Genomic DNA, 19,123 nt, shown 5'->3' with positions numbered 1-19,123 from the left:
ATTCTACCAAACATTTAAGGAACAAACTATACCAGTTCTCTACAATCTCTCCAGAAGTTAGAAGCCAAGGCAATAGCCATGAGGTCAGAATTACCCTAAAACCAAAACCAAAGACTTAGTAGAAAAGAAAACTACAGACCAATATCTACCATAAACACAGATTGAAAAATCCTCAGCAAAATATTATCAATTGTATCCACCAACCACATACAAAAAAACTATACACTATGATCAAGTGAGATATATGACAAGTATGCAAGGGTGGTTCAATATTCAAAAACCAATTAATGTACTCCAGAACATCAACAGGCCTAAAGGGAAAATATACACAATAATATCCATATATGCAGAAAAAGCACTTAACAAAATCCAACACTGATTCATGAATTTAAAAAAAAAAAACAAAACTCTCAACAAACTAGGAATAGATGGGAACTCACTCAAATGGAAAAGGGCATCTATAAAAACACTACAGTTGACATCATACTTCATGGTGTAAGACTTGAAACATTCCCTCTAAGCTCAGAAAAAAGGCAAGGATGTCCCCTCTCACCACTCCTTTTCATAATCATACTGGAAATCCCATCTAATGTGATAAGACAAGGAAAGGAGGCCGGGCGCGGTGGCTCAAGCCTGTAATCCCAGCACTTTGGGAGGCCGAGGCGGGTGGATCACAAGGTCAGGAGATCGAGACTATCCTGGCTAACATGGTGAAACCCCGTCTCTACTAAAAATACAAAAAACTAGCCGGGCGTGGTGGCGGGCGCCTGTAGTCTCAGCTACTTGGGAGGCTGAGGCGGGAGAATGGCGTGAACCCGGGAGGCGGAGCTTGCAGTGAGCCGAGATCACGCCACTGCACTCCAGCCTGGGAGACACAGCGAGACTCCGTCTCAAAAAAAAAAAAAAAAAAAAAAAAAAAAGACAAGGAAAGGAAACAAAAGGTATACAGATTGGGAAGGAAAAAATAAAACTGTTTTTGTTCACACATGACATGATTGTCTATGTAGAAAAATTCCAAAGAATTGATTGTTTTAGACTGGCAAACTGGATAAAGAGTCAAGACCCATCTCACGTGCAGAGACACACACAGGCTCAAAATAAAAGGATGGAGGAAGATCTACCAAGCAAATGGAAAACAAAAAAAAGGAAGGGGTTACAATCCTAGTTTCTGATAAAACAGACTTTAAACCTACAAAGATCAAAAGAGACAAAGAAGGCCATTAAATAATGGTAAAGGGATCAATTCAACAAGAAGAGCTAACTATCCTAAATATATATGCACCCAGTACAGGAGCACCCAGATTCATAAAGCAAGTGCTTAGAGACTTACAAACAGACTTAGACTCCCACACAGTAATAATGAGAGACTTTAACACCCCACTGTCAACATTAGACAGAAAGTTAACAAGGATATCCAGGAATTGAACTCAGGTCTGCCCCAAGCGGACCTAATAGACATCTACAAAACTCTCCACCCCAAATCAACAGAATATACATTCTTCTCAGCACCACATCTCACTTTCCAAAATTGAACACATAGTTGGAAGTAAAGCAATCCTCAGCAAATGTAAAAGAATAGAAATCACAACAAACTGTCTCTCAGACCACAGCACAATCAAATTAGAACTCAGGATTAAGAAACTCACTCAAAACCGCTCAACTACATGGAAACTGAAAAACGTGCTCCTGAATGACTACTGGGTACATAATGAAATGAAGGCAGAAATAAAGATGTTCCTTGAAACCGATGAGAACAAAGATACAACATACTAGAATCTCTGGGACACATTTAAAGCAGTGTGTAGAGGGAAATTTATAGTACTAAATGCCCACAAGAGAAAGCAGGAAAGATCTAAAATTAACACCCTAACATCACAATTAAAATAACTAGAGCAAACACATTCAAAAGCTAGTAGAAGGCAAGAAATAACTAAGATCAGAGCAGAACTGAAGGAGATAGAGACACGAAAAACCCCTTAAAAAAAAAAAAAAAAAAAAATCAATGAATCCAGGAGCTGGTTTTTTGAAAAGATCAACAAAATTGATAGACCACTAGCAAGACTAATAAGAAAAGAGAGAAGAATCAAATAGATGCAATAAAAAATGATAAAGGGGATATCACCACTGACAACAAAGAAATACAAACTACCATCAGAGAACACTATAAACGCCTCTACACAAATAAACTAGAAAACCTAGAAGAAATGGATAAATTCCTGGACACATACACTCTCCCAAGATTAAACCAGGAAGAAGTTGAATCCCTGAATAAACCAATAACAGGCTCTGAAATTGAGGCAATAATTAATAGTCTACCAACCAAAAGAAGTCCAGGACCAGATGGATTCACAGCTGAATTCTACCAGAGGTACAAGGAGGAGCTGGCACCATTCCTTCTGAAACTATTCCAATCAATAGAAAAAGAGGGAATCCCCCCTAACTCATTTTATGAGGCTAACATCATCCTGATACCAAAGCCTGACAGAGACACAACAAAAAAAAGAGAATTTTAGACCAATATCCCTGATGAACATCGATGCAAAAATCCTCAATAAAATACTGGCAAACTGAATCCAGCAGCACATCAAAAAGCTTATCCACCATGATCAAATGGGCTTCATCCCTGGGATGCAAGGCTGGTTCAACATATGCAAATCAATAAACATAATTCGGCATATAAACAGAACCAAAGACAAAAACCACATGATTATCTCAATAGATGCAGCAAAGGTCTTTGAAAAAATTCAACAGCCCTTCATGCTAAAAACTCTCAATAAATTCGGTATTGATGGAACGTATCTCAAAATAATAAGAGCTATTTATGACAAAGCCACAGCCAATATCATACTGAATGGGCAAAAACTGGAAGCATTCCCTTTGAAAAGTGGCACAAGACAGGGATGCCCTCTCTCACCACTCCTATTCAACATAGTGTTGGAAGTTCTGGCCAGGGCAATCAGGCAGGAGAAAGAAATAAAGGGTATTCAATTAGGAAAAGAGGAAATCAAATTGTCCCTGTTTGCAGATGACGTGATTGTATATTTAGAAAACCCCATCGTCTCAGCCCAAAATCTCCTTAAGCTGATAAGCAACTTCAGCAAAGTCTCAGGATACAAAATCAATGTGCAAAAATCACAAGCATTCTTATACACCAATAACAGACAAACAGAGAGCCAAATCATGAGTGAACTCCCATTCACAATTGCTTCAAATAGAATAAAATACCTAGGAATCCAACTTTACAAGGGATGTGAAGGACCTCTTCAAGGAGAACTGCAAACCACTGCTCAATGAAATAAAAGAGGACACAAACAAATGGAAGAACATTCCATGCTCATGGATAGGAAGAATCAATATCATGAAAATGGCCATACTGCCCAAGGTAATTTGTAGATTCAATGCCATCCTCATTAAGCTACCAATGACTTTCTTCACAGAATTGGAAAAAACTACTTTAAAGTTCATATGGAACCAAAAAAGAGCCTGCATTGCCAAGACAATCCTAAGCAAAAAGAACAAAGCTGGAGGCATCACACTACCTGACTTCAAACTACACTACAAGGCTACAGTAACCAACACAGCATGATACTGGTACCAAAACAGAGATATAGACCAATGGAACAGAACAGAGCCCTCAGAAATAATATCACACATCTACAACCATCTGATCTTTGACAAACCTGACAAAAACAAGAAATGGGGAAAGGATTCCCTATTTAATAAATGGTGTTGGGAAAACTGGCTAGCCATATGTAGAAAGCTGAAACTGGATCCCTTCCTTACACCTTAAACAAAAATTAATTCAAGATGGATTAGAGACTTAAATGTTAGACCTAAAACCATAAAAACCCTAGAAGAAAACCTAGGCAATATCATTCAGGACATAGGCATGGGCAAGGACTTCATGTCTAAAACACCAAAAGCAACGGCAACAAAAGCCAAAATTGACAAATGGGATCTAATTAAACTAAAGAGCTTCTGCACAGCAAAAGAAACTACCATCAGAGTGAACAGGCAATCTACAGAATGGGAGAAAATTTTTGCAATCTACTCATCTACAAAGGGCTAATATCCAGAACCTACAAAGAACTCAAAGAAATTTACAAGAAAAAAAATCAAACAACCCCATCAAAAAGTGGGCAAAGGATATGAACAGACACTTCTCAAAAGAAGACATTTATGCAGCCAACAGACACATGAAAAAATGCTCATCATCACTGGCCATCAGAGAAATGCAAATGAAAACCACAATGAGATACCATCTCACAGCAGTTAGAATGGCGATCATTAAAAAGTCAGGAAACAACAGGTGCTGGAGAGAATGTGGAGAAATAGGAACACTTTTACACTGTTGGTGGGACCGTAAACTAGTTCAATTGTTGTGGAAGACAGCATGGCGATTCTTCAAGGATCTAGAACTAGAAATACCATTTGACACAGCCATCCCATTACTGGGTATACATACACTCTCCATACACACACATACAGAGTCTACTGAACACATATACTCTCATGTGTAAATCATGCTGCTATAAAGACACGTGCACACATGTTTATTGCGGCACTATTCACAATAGCAAAGACTTAGAACCAACCCAGATGTCCATCAATGACAGACTGAAGTAAGAAAATATGGCAAGTATACACCATGGAATACTATGCAGGCATAAAAAAGGATGAGTTCATGTCCTTTGTAGGGACATGGATGCAGCTGGAAACCATCATTCTCAGCAAACTATCGCAAGAACAGAAAACCAAACACCACATGTTCTCACTCATAGGTGGGAATTGAACAATGAGAACACCTGGACACAGGAAGGGGAACATCACACACCGTGGCCTGTTTTGGGGTGGGGGGAGGAGGGAAGAATAGCATTAGGAGATATACCTAATGTAAATGATGAGTTAATGGGTGCAGCACACCAACATGTGGCACATGTATACATATGTAACAAACCTGCACGTTGTGCACATGTACCCTAGAACTTAAAGAATAATAAAAAATAAATAAATAAATAAAAGAAAATCTCCTGGAACTAATAAGTGATAATAGTAAGGTTACAGGATACAAGGTTAATAAATAAAAGTCAATTCTTTTCCTATACATCAGTGATGAGCAAGATCTCCACTGGGAAAAAAATCAAGACTAAATAAATGGAAAGATATCCCATGTTCATGGATAGGAAGACTCAGTAGTCTCAAGATATCAGCTCTTTCCAACTTGATCTACAAATTCAATGCAACCCCAATCAAAATCCCAGCAAGTGATTTTGTGAATTTTTTTTAAAAACAACTGATTGTAAAGTTTATATGGAGAGGCAGCAGATACAGAATAGCCAAGACAATATTGCAGAACAACAAAGTTGCTGGACTGACACTACCCAATTTCAATAATTACTATTAAACTACAGTAATAAAGACAGTGCCAAAGAATGGACAAACAGATAAATGTAACAGAATAGAGAGATATATCCACATCGTCAACTGATCTTTGACAAAGGAGCCAAGGCAAAACAATGAAGACAGACTTTTCTTTTTTTCTTTTTTTTTTTTTGAGACGGAGTCTCACGCTGTTGCCCAGGCTGGAGTGCAGTGGCGCGATCTCGGCTCACTGCAAGCTCCGCCTCCCGGGTTCCCGCCATTCTCCTGCCTCAGCCTCCTGAGTAGCTGGGACTACAGGCGCCCGCCACCGCGCCCGGCTAATTTTTTGTATTTTTAGTAGAGACGGGGTTTCACTGTGGTCTCGATCTCCTGACCTTGTGATCCGCCCGCCTCGGCCTCCCAAAGTGCTGGGATTACAGGCTTGAGCCACCGCGCCCGGCAAAGACAGACTTTTCAACAAATGATGCTGGAACAACTGGACATCCACATACAAAAAAAAAATGAATCTAGATGTGGCCTTACACCCTTCATAAAAAATCTCAAAATGGATCATAGGCCTAAATGTAAAATACAAAACTATAAAACTCCTAGAACATAGGAAAAAATCTATATGACCTCTGATATGGTAGTGAGTTTTTAGTTATAACACCAAAAGTATGATTCATGAAAGGATGGGTAAGCTTGATTTAATATTATAAACTTCTACTCAGCAAAATACACTGTCAAGAATATGAGAAGTCGGCCGGGCGCGGTGGCTCAAGCCTGTAATCCCAGCACTTTGGGAGGCCGAGACAGGCGGATCACGAGGTCAGGAGATCGAGACCATCCTGGCTAACACGGTGAAACCCCATCTCTATTAAGAAATACAAAAAACTAGCCGGGCGAGGTGGCGGGCGCCTGTAGTCCCAGCTACTCGGGAGGCTGAGGCCGGAGAATGGCGTAAACCCAGGAGGCGGAGCTTGCAGTGAGCTGAGATCCGGCCACTGCACTCCAGCCTGGGTGACAGAGCCAGACTCCGTCTCAAAAAAAAAAAAAAAATATGAGAAGTCAAGCCACAGACTGTGAGAAAATATTTGCAGAAGACATAACATATAAAGTACTATTATCCAAAATATACAAACAATTCTTAAAACTCAGCAATGAGAAAAAAAAAAAAAAAAACCTGATCTGAAAATGGACTACAGCCGGGCGCGGTGGCTCAAGCCTGTAATCCCAGCACTTTGGGAGGCCGAGACAGGTGGATCACAAGGTCAGGAGATCGAGACCATCCTGGCTAACCCGCTGAAACCCCGTCTCTACTAAAAAATACAAAAAACTAGCCAGGCGAGGTGACGGGCGCCTGTAGTCCCAGCTACTGGGGAGGCTGAGACAGGAGAATGGCGTGAACCCGGGAGGTGGAGCTTGCAGTGAGCTGAGATCCGGCCACTGCACTCCAGCCTGGGCGACAGAGCAAGACTCTGTCTCAAAAAAAAAAAAGAAAGAAAGAAAGAAAATGGACTACATATGTGGACACCTCACCAAAGAAGATATACAGATGGATACAGATGGCAAATAAACATATGGAAAGCCCAACACCGTATGTCATTAGGGAATTGCAAGTTAAAACAACAATGAGCTGGCACTACACATCTATTAAAATGGCCCGAATACAGAACACTGACAACACCAAATGCTGGCAAGGATGTGGAGCAACAGAAACTCATCCATTGCTGATGGGATTAAAAGTGGTAAGTTACTTTGGAAGACACTTTGTCAATTTCTTGCAAAACTAAACATAAAAGTACTCCTCCTTTAACCATGGGGAATACATTCCAAGACCCCAAAGGATGCCTGAAATCTTGGATAGTACCAACTCCTATATACGCTATGTTTTTTTGATCTGACAACCTAGATGGCTACTTAGTGACTAATGGGCGAAAGGCATATACAGCATGGATACACTGGATAAAGGGATGATTCATGTCTTAGAATGTGGTAGGCTGGTGCGAGATTTCATCATGTCAAAATGGCACAAAATTTAAAACTTATGACATTTATTTCTGGAATTTTCCATTTAACATTTTCAGACCATAGTTGACCTTTGGTAACTGGAAATGTAGAAAGTGAAACCATGGATGGGGATATATTCTCACCATATGATCCAGCAATTGAGCTCCTTTGTATTCAAATGAATTGAAAATCTATGTCCACATAAAATACTGCACACAGATATTTATAATAGCTTTATTTATAATTACTACAACTTGGAAGCAACCAAGATATTTCTTAGTAGGTGAATGAATAAACTGAAGTACATCCAATGGAGTATCATTAAGCACTAAAAAGAAATAAGCTATTAAACCATGAAAAAACACGGAGGAAGCTTTCAAGAACGTTACTAGGTGAAAGAAACCAATACGAAAAAGCTGCATATTTTATAATTCCAACTATATGACATTTTGAAAAAGGAAAAACTATGGAGACAGTAGAAGGATCAGTGGCTTCCAGGGACTGGAAGGAAGGGCAGTTGAAAAGGCAGAACACAGAGAATTTGGGGGGTAGTGAAACTATATCATATCATAATATTAATACAGTTGTGGATATGTTATACATTCGTCCAAATCCATAAAATGTACAATACCAAGAGTGAGCCATAATATAAACAATTAGCTTTAGGTGATTATGATATGTCAATGGAGGTTCATGAACTGCAACAAATGTTACCACTGTGGTACAGGATGTCCTGACAGTGCAGGAGGTTGTGTATGTGAGGAGGGGGCATGTGAGAACTCTCTGTACTTTCCTTGTAATTTTTCCATGAACCTAACACTGCTCTAAAAACTAAAGTTTTTAAATTTAAAAACAAAGCAAAGGAATGACCCCTTCTCTTCCCTTAAAATGCTGTGATTCATTCCTAGAGTTTCCTGTTTACCCATACCTATCCCATGAATTCTACCTGGAGTATCAAATAATCATCTCAAATTCAACACAGGCAGTACGTAGTTCCTGATCTTCCCACTCAGAAATTTCTCCTCTTGCAAGCTTCCCACCATTCCCACAATCCTTCTTGCTTATCTGACTCTATGCCTTATTATTCACCCCTTCTCATTCATGCTACTCCAGCCGCAAAAACTATTTTGCTATTTTTAGCTAAAAGGTCTCAAAAAGAACCCACCTCCAGACTTTTACAATTGTTGTTCCCTGTGCTTAGGAAGCTCTTCCTCCAAATAAATGGTTTTCTTATCTTCTACAAGTCTTTGCTGACAGTGAAGTCTTCCCTGATTACCTCCCTCCAACATGCTCTATTCACCTATAGATGAATACCTATGGGTCCCCCCATTCACCTTCCGTGCTTTGTATTTCTCCAAAGAATGCAGCACCATGTCACTTAACATATATGTATATTTGGCCGGGCGCGGTGGCTCAAGCCTGTAATCCCAGCACTTTGGGAGGCCGAGACGGGCGGATCACGAGGTCAGGAGATCGAGACCATCCTGGCTAACACGGTGAAACCCCGTCTCTACTAAAAAATACAAAAAACTAGGCGGGCGAGGTGGCGGGCGACTATAGTCCCAGCTACTCGGGAGTCTGAGGCAGGAGAATGGCGTGAACCCGGGAGGTGGAGCTTGCAGTGAGCTGAGATTCGGCCACTGCACTCCAGCCTGGGCGACAGAGTGAGACTCTGCCTCAAAAAAAAAAAACAAAAAAAACAAAAAAAACATATATGTATATTTATGAGTATATATGTATACAAAATTATATATATCTCACATTTCTTATATTTTACTCATTTACTTTATTATCTGCCTCCCTCAAATACGATGCAAGCGCCTCAAAGGCAGAAATTTCTAATAAAATACAACTGTTTTATATACTGCTATATCCTCAGTGTTTAGAAGAATGTATGGTCATTGACAATCATACAAATACTTGTTGAATAACTGAATGAAAATCATATGAAACTTATGGCAGTCTTACAGCAAGGGCTAGGGCAATAACATTACAACACAGCATGTCTAGACTTAATTTCAAAAAAATAATTATTCGAGCTAAGTTGAAGAAAAATACACTTGTAGCCATTAGTGGTAGCTGGAACAGTTGAAATTATTGATTTATTTGCTAGCATTATTAAACTTGAAAAAATCCATTTTACTTAAGAGTTCAAGACTACTTAAGTTCCACTGAAGAACAGTAGTGTGCAAACAAACCTTCCTTAAAGAGAGTTCTTTCAGCTTCTCCCACTTCCAGCTTTAAATTTGCTCTTTTTCACTCTTTTCTCCTCTCTTTTTATGGTACCCACTAATTCCATTCTCTCCTGCTCCAGTACCGTATTCCATCAATTATATGTTCCTAATATTACACATTCAATCGCTCCTTGACTTCAGCAGGCTTTTCACCTCTCTTTTACATACTCCCATTTTCTTGAACTCTAAAAATCTTCAAACTCCAGTCTTTTTCTTCTATTCTCCTTTCACCACAATTTACCAATAAAACTTTTATTTTCCGTGCTTCCATATTCTGCCCACCATTGCTGAAGACATGACTCTTAACCAGGGAATTTTTTCATGCCTAGATCCCACACCCTGAAATCCAGATTTTATGAGTCAATACTGTGGGGAGGGGCACTAAACTTAAGTGTATTGTTTGAAACAGCTCCCTACGACAGTCTGATGCACACACCAGATTAAGAACCATTACCTCTATGTCTGAGTATGGTGGCTCACACCTGTAACCGCACCGCTTTGGGAGGCTGAGGTGGTAAGATCACTTGAGCCCAGGTTTGAAACCAGCCTGGGCAATATAGTAAGACCTCATCTCAAAAAAAAATTTTTAACTTAAAAATTAGCTGGGCATAGTGGCACACACTTGTTGTCTCAGCTACTCGGGAAGCTGAGGTGGGAGGATTGCTTGAGCCCAGGAGGTTGAGGCTTCAGTGAGCCGTGTTTGTGCCACTATACTCCGGTCTGGGCATGAGAAAGGCCCTGTCTCAAAAAACAAACAAACAAACAAACAAATACCTGTGATATGTTCTCCTGGTCATAATAATAATTATATAATACTAACTGAGAAGTATAATTAAACCAACAATCTGCACCTGAAACACACCAAAAACAAAAGAAAACCTGGTGGTCATGAAATCCAAGCATCTTCCGTCAGTCCTATCCTCTCCACATTTTAGAGGACACTCTAAACTCCAGTCTTAAAAGCACTACCGGCCGGGCGTGGTAGCTCACACCTGTAATCCCAGCACTTTGGGAGGCCGAGGCAGGCGGATCACGAGGTCAGGAGATCGAGACCACATGGCTAACATGGTGAAACCCCGTCTCTACTAAAAATACAAAAAAATTAGCTGGGCATGGTGGTGGGCACCTGTAGTCCCAGCTACTCGGGAGGCTGAGGCAGGAGAATGGCGTGAACCCGGGAGGCGGAGCTTGCAGTGAGCTGAGATTGCGCCACTGCACTCCAGCCTGGGCGAAAGAGACTCTGTCTCAAAAAAAATAAAAAATAAAAAATAAAACAGGGACTAACTTGAAGTGTGTTGGGAACAATGACTAATGTTATTTTTAAAAGTGAAATTTTTAAAAAGTGCTTTTGCATTTAGATGAATAAGGGAAAAATGAAGAAAAATAAGGGTTACTAATGGTCATAGTTCTCTGTCTGCTTTGCATGCACAGAAGGCTAGACTAAGCAGGTAGCCAATCCTGACTTATTTTTAAACTAAAGAACCAATTCCATTCTTTTATAAAGTAAGTGACCATCTGCTCACGGTATTTTCTCAAATACATAAATCCACTCAGGAGAAGAAGGCTGGAGGTGAGGAGCAGGGGGAAGATAATTCCTGTTAGGAGCCGGAGGTAACTGGAAGGCCAGTGATCCTGGCGGAGTTAAGAGAGATGTCAAAGGCAGGTTGACAGAAATGGTTAGACCAAGCCTATCAGGGAACTATAACATGAAGAGACCCATTAGCCAAAGGCTGAAAATACTTTAAGATTTTAAAGGAGTATAATACAACTGGTTAGGTCACAGCTTGTTTTAGTTATATCACCCTTCAGAGAATACCATCTGGCAACTTGATTCATTTGCAGTACTTCCTAAATTCCAGCAGCAACCTATTTGTGTCTTTCTACAAATAGTTAACTTCACTAGTTTTAGTATCAGAAATTGGCCTTTTTAAAAACTTCACCTTTTTCTGATCCCTATTTTCCCTTTATCTGTAGAGTTTTTGCACCTCTTTTTAGAAGGATAAACTATGACTAATACATGAGAACATATTTCCACACTCAGTGCTTATCCATATTCCAAATAATGCTGCTCAAATATTAAATATAATTTCAGAATTCTGAATTTCTTGTATTATCCCATGAACTTTACGCAATATGAATTACTATCTTTCTTTTCTTTTCTTTGTTTTTCTGAGACGGAGTCTGTTGCCCAGGCTGGAGTGCAGTGGCGCCATCTCGGCTCACTGCAAGCTCCACCTCCCGGGTTCACACCATTCTCCTGCCTCAGCCTCAGAGTAGCTGGGACTACAGACGTCCACCACCGCGCCCGGCTAATTTTTTTGTATTCTTAGTAGAGACGCAGTTTCACCGTGTTAGCCAGGATGGTCTCGATCTCCTGGCCTCGTGATCTGCCCGCCTCCGCCTCCCAAAGTGCTGGGATTACAGGAGTGAGCCACTGCGCCCAGCCTATGAATTACTACCTTTCTAACAGCATTTATTAATATATATCTGTAAGTGAGTATATTAGGTGCTTACCACATGCCAGGCAGCTCTAGGTATAAGTGTAACATAGAAGACCGAGGGTCTAGTAGTAATGGAGAAAAAAGGCAAGTGATATAAATTTAACAGAAAAAGGTGTGATTAATTCACTCTGGAGTAGATGGCAAAATTTTTCGAGAAGTGAATTAGGCTAAGTCTAGAAGGATGAATAGGAGTTCATCAGGCACTAGAAAAGAGAAAAGGCATCCCTAACACTCCCCGTCCCCCACCTGCCCCAAATTTGGGAAAATTTAAGAAAGAATAACATAACAAAACCAGAAGAAATCCTGTTCACCTCATGCCTGGGGTTGGTGCAGGGGTAGGGGTTAGGGGGGTAATTGTGTTTTTAAGTATACTTCAGAAAGTAAACGTTTATAAAACAGGATTTACAATCAAGGGAAAGGGGTGGAGGAGGAGGAAGTTCAGTTTATTTTGTTGTATTAACTTAAAACAAATGAGGAAAAATATCAACATCTATGCTTGGGAACACATATACTATCTTTCATGAAAGTCCCTAAGTTTGAAAATGAAAGCATATGGAGCTTTATTCAATATTACAATATTTGCCCTAGTGTTTTGTATCCTTAATATTATTTTCAAAGGTTCTAAAGTGAGTCGGCCCAAGATATTGACAGCACATCCACACACATGCCCAAAAATCCACTCTTGATTGAAACAATCAACAGTAGCCTAACCAACTTTTCACTTACCCTGACTTGGACACCTTCGCATCCTTCAAAGTCTGGCTTTATAGTATGACCATCAACAGACAAATAATTAAGCTCTAAGTTTTGTTACTCCACCTCTTCATCCTTTCATTCAATTATTTCCTCTCAAATCCCATTAGCTTCGCTTTTCTCCTAAAGGGACTCGTAGAAAATACATGCACAGCACAATCACAAAAACCAGTGGCTGGAGCCAGAGTCCAAACGCGCACACACTAATTTCCAGTCTTATCCCTCTTGGGGCTGTTCCTACCAGTGATCAAATTCAGCGGACCAGGAAGAAGGAAAAAGCTGAAGCAGGAAGACTCTTCTCTTCCTTCCACTTCCCCCCACGCCGCCTCCGCCTCCCCCTCCCCCCGCTCTCCCGTCCCCCAGGGCCGCACCGCCACCGACCTCGCACGCACCCCCTCCCACTGTCACCCGCCACTGCCTACAAAACAGTCATAGCCTTTGTTAAAATGTCCACGGGCACAATGGACCAGAAGAGGGACACATTCCCGGGGGTGGGTAAAGGAAAGTCACACGAACGCCACGCCCTCCTTGGGACTAGCCCGGGCCGACAGCCCACCGCCTCCAAATCCTCTCCCCTCCGACGGGGAATGTTTCTAGCAACTCGGCACCAGAGAAAGCAGCGCTGGAGGAGGGGATGAGCCTGGGACGTCCCTCAGAGGCACCAAGCAGGGAACTGAACTTGAAGCTGGGACACCCTCCAGCACCGTTGGCAAGCCTCGCGGTCCTGCCCAGCCTGTGTGCGGACTTCCAGCCTCTGAACCCTATTCCTTCAATTTTTTTCTCGTCATACCCACCCTCACCCACTCCCGCTACCATGCACTCCGCTCCCCACGCGGCCCTGGCCGGACGCCCACAGGCAGCGTCGCTACCAACGCTACCGCACATCTGACGGGTTTCTCCTCGCAGAACAGAAGTCACCCACACACACCCCAATCCTTCCTGGGGCGCCTCGCCCCGATCACGTTTCCCCAGCTAGGAACCCAGCGCGGCCACCACACTCACAGCGGGTCCGGCTCCGCTACTCGGCGTTCTGCGATCCGCACGTCGCGCCTGCGCGCTCCTATTTCTGCTGAGCCTAGCCGGAGCCAGGAACCGGGAGCGGACTGGAAGGGAGGTGGAAAGAGGCGGGGGCTGGGCTGGGGCGGGGTTAGGAGAGAAGGGGCGGGAACGAGCTGGGGCGGAGGGTGGGAAACGAGGGGCGGATCCTCCACCGCTTCTGCTGGGAAGAACCAGCGCTCAGGGCATCCTGCTGGAGCTTTCCACTCTTGGGGTTTATTTATAACACATACAGAAAAGCCGTCGAGACCCGTCTGTGCACTCCCACACGCACTATGGAGAAAGCCTGGCTCAGCGCGGGCCCAAGTAGTCAGCTCTCGGGCCGCCACGTCTCTCCTTCTGGCCACCGCGGGTCCCTGCCAGCCTTTTTCTCTTTCGCATACATACCTCACCACACATTATTCCTTTTCCTAGTCGTTTCTCCTCATCGCGTACTCTTCAGCCCTGGTGAAGTGAGGGACATAAGGATTTCTCGTCCACAGACCGCCTGTGTAGGGCATCCTAGTTAATATACCTCTTTGCTATGTGTGAGCCCAGATCGTGGTTGGTGACTATTCGACCATTGCCCACTGTTAAAGCTCAGAGAATTGCCCTTTCTTTGAGAAATAATTCCCTTGCCACTGTTTCCGGACAACTCTTGGTGACAAGTATCTGCTTTTTCTTAAAAAAAAAAAAAAAAAAAAAAAATGTCTTGTACAAACTTACCCAAATATCTTGAGAAGAAAACCCATCTTTGATCTCGTTTTTTAGGTAGAGCTGGAGCTATCTTAGAACTTGAACCTTAGAATTCTACAGGCCCCTCTAAGAAACAGAATAAAAGGCTTTTGCTATTGTGTAAACTTTGACCTAATGCTTGGAGGTTTTCTGGCATTTTGCATCATAAGGAGCCTAGCTTGATTATTATTCCATGCTGCATGCGTGCTTGGTTTTAAGTTGTATGCTTTTCTGTTTACAGTCTGCTCAGCTGCGGCATCTCACATGCCTTCAGATCAGCTATTAAAATAAACACACACCTGAGTGAATGCAAAGTGAATTGGGCTGTGGGCCTGAAGTGATTTATTCCAAACTAACTTCCCCTTCTTTTTACTTTAATTGTGATGGAATTAAGAAACATTTGGCTTATTAAGAATAAACGAATTGCCACAGGACCACACCAATAGTCTCCCCCAGCAAGTATTTTAACTGTGATGGGGACATTTTATGGGAGAATTTGGTAATTGCCCTTAAAGATCTGAATATCCCGAAATTCTTCCATTTAATCTTTCTTGTCTTCCATTGATATATTTTACAAATCAGATTTTCTAGAACTCATTTCTATCTTGCACTTGTCAAATAAGCCTAGGGAGGATGTAGAGAAATCTATTGCCAAAAGGTATATTGGTAATGTAGACACAAATTTTGCACGATTAATAGATCTGTAGCAGGACTTTGTCCTATTCACTTCACTAGTAAAATATTTCACATACAGGTTCTTAAAAAAAAAAAATTCTGGGTTAATAAAAGATTTGCATCCTTAATAGATGTGTATATGTGTTGTTGTTGTTTTTAAACTTTTCACTTGATTATTATTTTTTCTTTTTTGTCTAAATTTTTCAGGATATTTTGGTTGAAATGATAAGAACTAGATTGAAGTAGATTGGGCAAAAAGAGGAAGTTATTGTGTAACCCAAGTTGTGAAAGGGTAGTTCTATGATTGGCCATAGGATTGAATGGAACCAGCAACAGGAATGCTTCAAATTCCAGCTCAGGCTCTCAGTCCAGACAGGGTCATTCTAACAGAACATCTCAAAGTCATGTTCTGCTGGTTTGGCACCATAGCCTCTTACAAGTTGCTCACACCTACCAAGTTGCTACCAGACAGAAAGTATTTCTCTTCTCTCACTTCCAGTTTTTAAAGCAACAGTTAAAGCATCTGATTGGGTAGGATTGAGTACCATAACCACTCCTGAAAAGAAAATGCATATGTGACACAAGAATGGGACCCAAGTATAACCACATGGTTAAAGAAAAAAAAAATAAAGAGAAAAATTCCTAAATGAAAACAAACAGTAAGAGGGAGATGCCATTTTCAGAAGAGACAGGCATTGGACAGACCAAAAAAAAAAAAAAAAGTCCACCATAGAACATCTGTATTTAAGGAATACAGCCTTGGAATTATCTTTGACCCCTCTTTCTCTCCCTCTCCCTACCTCCCCAAATATTCAAGTATTAACAAAGCTGGTTAACGGTGTCTATGTATTAGTTTTCTGTGGCTACTCTACAAAAATTACCACAAACTTCATGGCTTAAAACAACACAAATTTATCATATGGTCCTGGAGGAAGTCTGACAAGAGTCACACTGGACTAAAATCAAGGTGTTAGCAGAGTTGAGTTCCTTTATGGAAACTTTTTGGGATAATCTTTTTTCTTGCCTTTTCCACATTCTAGAGACTTCCCACATTCCTTCATTCCCGGCTCTATTCCATTTTCAAAGCCAACAATAATATTACTCTGACACACTGACACTTCTGCCTACCTCTTCCACACGTAAGCACCTTTCTGATTATATTGGGCACATTAAGATAATCCGAAACAGTCTCCCTATCTGAAGGTCAAATGATTAGCAGCCTTAATTATATCTGTAACTTTAATTCCCTTTTGCCATGTAACATATTTTCACAGGTTCTGGGTATTGGCACATGGGTATCTTTTGGGGCACATTAATATCCCTACTACAGTCTTTCTTTTCATAAAGGTAACAAAGCCTAAGCCACTGGTTTTGAAACTGAAACACTTGTAAAAAAAAAACTACTGATAAGGCCGGGCGCGGTGGCTCAAGCCTGTAATCCCAGCACTTTGGGAGGCCGAGACGGGCGGATCACGAGGTCAGGAGATCGAGACCATCCTGGCTAACACGGTGAAACCCCGTCTCTACTAAAAAATACAAAAAACTAGCCCGGCGAGGTGGCGGGCGCCTGTAGTCCCAGCTACTCGGGAGGCTGAGGCAGGAGAATGGCGTAAACCCGGGAGGCGGAGCTTGCAGTGAGCGGAGATCGTGCCATTGCACTCCAGCCTGGGCGGCAGAGAGAGACTCTGTCTCAAAAAAAAAAAAAAAAAAAAAAAAAAAAAAAAAAAACTACTGATATCTGGATCCTACCCCCAGATATTATTATTTAATTGACCTGGAGACCCTTGGCCCCTCTAAACACACACAGAATTAGTTGGATCAGGGTGGAGCATCTCTGACCCATTCTGGGCCAGAGAACTTCCCTGGGGATTTAGAATAGCGGCAGGGAATTGGTAACACTGGGTGTCTGAAACTATAATGTGTCAATTTAGGAACTATAACATAAGGAGAATCTTAGGAAAACAAATCTGGATTGGATGGAAGAGGAGAGAGACAGAAAGAGGTAGACACAGTGGAGCTGAGCCTGGATCCTCAATGGTTGTCTGCCTCATAGTTACAATGGCATTCTTATCATTTGCTTCTGTGAGGGACCACTGAATCCTCATAAGAAGGTATCTTATTTTGCTGAAGCTAGCTCAAGTTAGTTTCTCTTGCATACACTGTAAAATACTCTAATTAATATAGGATGAGAGCTTAACTTTCCTCCAATTACTTTTTTCTGATACATTTTTTGTTAAATAAATAAGGCAGGCTTAAGAACCAGACTTTAGAGTTGGTATTCCAGGTCTTCTGTCTACTTCACCAGCATCCATCTCCCAGTTACCCCATATTATTCCACTCCTCCTTTCACTTTATAGTTACTCAAAAGCCCAGAAGAGGCCTCATAAATTATCTCAGCCTCATCTCCATCCAATAGTCCAAGTCTCCCTTAGACACACCAGTTAGGTGTAAATCCGGTTCTCTTCTTGACTGATGTCAAGTCAATATTAATGACTTGCAAATCAAATCTCTAGCCCTAATCCTTCTCCTGATTTTCAGATCTCTAGTTTCCTGGCTAATGGATTATTCCTCCTCGAGGTATAAGAAATGAAACTCAATTTCTCTTCCAAAATCTGCCTTCCTTCTTGCATTTTATTTTCTTCATAATGAAAATACTATGCACCCCGTCAAACACATTAGAAGTGGTAAATCCCTCATGACCAGTTTTTCTCTGTCCTCAGTTTTCTCTTCATTCTACCTCCTACATGTTTCTCATATTAATTCATCTTTCCTGCCTCACTTCAGATGTATCACCAATCACCTGAGCTACCACATGATCTCCCAGCTGGTTTCCCTGTCTTTAGTTTCTCCCGAATCCAATCCACCCTTCCCAGTTCTGCCAGATAGCTTTATACACACAAATGTGATCAAGCCACTGTACTAGTTAAAGACATTTCATGACTCCTGTCCACTTTACCATAAAATACAAACTTTTTCAGCACAATCAAATCTTGTTATCTGGCTGCATTGCACCTTTGCAAACTCATTCCCCTACCCATCATATGCACCCTAAGCTGCTAGCTATATTTGCCTTATACTTTCGTGCTGTGAGGACTTTCCTGTTTTCTCTCTCTGGCGGACACGTTCTTACAGATCCAGCTCAAAGACAGCCACTACATAAATTCTTCCTGGTGCCATTCAAGGCAAAGTAAATCAGCTATTGATACTCTGCTTGCTATCTCTGTACTTGCATCCCCCTTCTTAAGGCTTATGCCTTAATATATTTATGCCTACATCTTCCTCTTCACTGAGAGATCTCTGCGTGGAGAGACAGACAGTGTAGCTCTAGCGTTAATCACAAAGCATGACATATACTGGGTTGGAAAAAAATCTTGTGAAAAAAGAACAAAAGGAAGGAAGAAGAAGACTCCATGTTGTCTTCTGCTCATGATTTGCCAATGCTTTTTAAAACCCCTTGTGTTACTAATCATTTCACCAACTTCCAATTCAATAGTTTATGCCAAACACCCATTTCAAGACTCATGTCTAAAAATATTGGAGGGGTGTATACTCTGAATGATCCCCTACTTTGATAAATCTTTTCTTTTCAGACTTTTAATCACTTATGTATTCAATTCATACTAATGATGTAATTTTAGCCCTTCCTGAATGTCATATTCTTTGGCACTTTTACATTTTTAACTCCCATGTGGTTGGTTACCTGCAGGAAAGCAGGGTTTAATTTTTGTATTTCTTTTTTTTTTTTTTTTTTTTTTTTTTTGAGACGGAGTCTCGCTCTGTCACCCAGGCTGGAGTGCAGTGGCCGGATCTCAGCTCACT

The 19,123-nt window shown here is 41.3% G+C and overlaps 1 protein-coding gene across 2 annotated transcripts in view; it reads right to left on the bottom strand.

Annotated features, from left to right (window-relative positions):
* Positions 1-13,951, bottom strand: part of PRRG1 (proline rich and Gla domain 1) — a 98,430-nt gene extending 84,479 nt beyond the window's left edge. The window contains exon 1 of one of the 2 annotated variants that reach the window (XM_050776511.1): positions 13,862-13,951. The gene's annotated coding sequence lies outside the window, so the exon portion shown is untranslated. The other variant, XM_050776512.1, reaches the window with a different exon arrangement.
* Positions 13,952-19,123: the final 5,172 nt, after the last annotated feature.

Source organism: Macaca thibetana, chromosome X (assembly GCF_024542745.1).
Source record: "Macaca thibetana thibetana isolate TM-01 chromosome X, ASM2454274v1, whole genome shotgun sequence".
Lineage (NCBI taxonomy): Eukaryota > Metazoa > Chordata > Mammalia > Primates > Cercopithecidae > Macaca > Macaca thibetana.
This window is presented reverse-complemented; position numbering and strand designations above follow the sequence as displayed.